Source organism: Cicer arietinum, chromosome 7 (assembly GCF_000331145.2).
Source record: "Cicer arietinum cultivar CDC Frontier isolate Library 1 chromosome 7, Cicar.CDCFrontier_v2.0, whole genome shotgun sequence".
Lineage (NCBI taxonomy): Eukaryota > Viridiplantae > Streptophyta > Magnoliopsida > Fabales > Fabaceae > Cicer > Cicer arietinum.
This window is the reverse complement of record NC_021166.2, coordinates 30,059,648-30,061,751: the sequence shown is the minus strand read 5'-3', so window position 1 is coordinate 30,061,751 and position 2,104 is coordinate 30,059,648. Positions and strand designations below refer to the sequence as shown.

Below are 2,104 nucleotides of genomic sequence, written 5' to 3'. Positions count from 1 at the left end.
AAACTTAATATGTACGATGTTTCTAAAAGGACATCTAAAAATATTAAAAAGTATTTGATTTTGTGAGCTTTTCGATTTATCTTCTATTGGATTGCAATTATGTTTTGGAATGATTTAGAGGTGAACACCCGTAATAACAATGTAAGATTGGTAGGCAGCATTTAGTTTGTCTAACCCAGTTGTATTTATCGCTCCCAATTATGTTCTCTTGTTATTGTGCAAATTTCGTTAATTGTTCGATGACAAATTTGTTACAATATAACTTTCTTTTAAACTTAGGATTTTAAACAAATTTAACTGTCTTCTAAAATAAGTGAGTGGATCTCTTTACCTTAGCTTGGCACAACTACTTGAACAAACTTCTAAACCCCAAACAATTTCACTACCCACTTTAATCTATATAATCACAAGCTCATACCATTATTCATCAATATAAAAACTAAGTAAATCTATTCCTCCATACTATCCCTCTCTTCTCAATAAATCAATTTGTATTATCTTTGAATTAACTGATAAGCAAGTATACTAATTGAACCATGGGTGGTCATCAAGTAATCAATTCCTCTTTTTGGAGCATTGTTTTAGTTGTTGTGATAGTAACATTCTTCACTACAATTGTTAGTTCTTCCAAACAATCTCAAATTGAAGGCATGGAAATGAATGTGATTGATCAATGTTGGAGATTTAATCCAGAATGGAGAAAACATCGACAACAACTTGCCAGGTGCTCAGTTGGCTATGTAGGAAAAATGGCAAACAACATAGGTAAAGACCTTGTTCATTATAAAGTTACTGATCCTAGTGATCACCCCTTAAACCCCCCTGGAACTTTGAGATATGGAACTTCTAACATTCAAGGTAAAGTTTGGATCACATTCCAAATGGACATGAACATTAGACTTGAGAAGCCCCTTCTTATTAGTAGTTTCACTACCATTGATGGTCGAGGTGTCAATGTCCACATCACTAATAATTGGTTCTACTGATAGCCAAGATGGTCTTCTTGATGTTACACGAGGTTCTACTGATGTGACAATCTCCAACAATTGGTTTAGGGAGCAAGATAAGGTTATGCTTCTTGGACACGATGATGGATTCGTAAGAGACAAAAACATGAAAGTAACTGTCGTATACAACAATTTTGGGCCTAATTGCCGCCAACGCATGCCTAGGTAATTAATAATTGAAAAATTTAGTTGTTAAAAATTGAGTTCAATAGAGATGCATTGTCAATGAGAAGTCATCATATTATTACATAAACTTAATTATTAACCATTTTAAAAATAAAAGCACAACATTTTTGTTAGAGATTAGTATAAACTAACAATGCACCTTTTGGTTTCTATTTAAAAAAACTGACAAAATTATTGATTATCTTAATTATTAATTAAAAATGTTATAGAATTCGTCACGGATATGCACATGTTGCAAACAATCTCTACATGGGATGGACGCAATATGCAATTGGTGGAAGCAGCGGACCAAGCCTTAAAAGTCAATCAAACCTCTTCATAGCACCAACAGAAAATAAGGAGGTAATAATTAAGCAATATATATACCAATTTCCTATGACATGTCATTTATAAAATGGTTTCAATATGTTATATTAATTGATTTATTAATTATATAATGCGTGCAGGTGACATGGAGAAAAAGTAGTAATGGAATTGGAGATACATGGAAATTTTATTCAGTTGGAGACGCCTTTGAAAATGGTGCATCCTTTGTAGATACAAAAGGTGGACAAGTGAAAAAACCCAATTATAGCCTTGAACAGGATTTTGAAGTTGTTGATTCCAAATATGTGAGATCATTGACAAGCTCCTCGGGAGTGTTACAGTGTAGTAAAACTTCAATATGTTAAGTTAAAATTTATGAGGAATAACTTCTCAATCTCATAGAACACAATCTTATTGATTTTGAAATGTTCCTCTACTAAGAAAATGAATTATGAAAATTTGTTTTCCATTCTATTGCAACTCCACTAATTATATATAGAGAACAATGTATTGAGTATTATTATACACTTAAACTTAGGCTTGAAATATACTTTGGGAGGTTGACTTGTATAGATTGATAAGTCCCTTGTTGTACTAAATATAAA

The 2,104-nt window shown here is 32.0% G+C and overlaps 1 pseudogene; it reads left to right on the top strand.

Moving 5' to 3' along the window:
- Positions 1-536: 536 nt before the first annotated feature.
- On the top strand, positions 537-1,864 carry LOC101513025 (probable pectate lyase 4; annotated as a pseudogene).
- Positions 1,865-2,104: the final 240 nt, after the last annotated feature.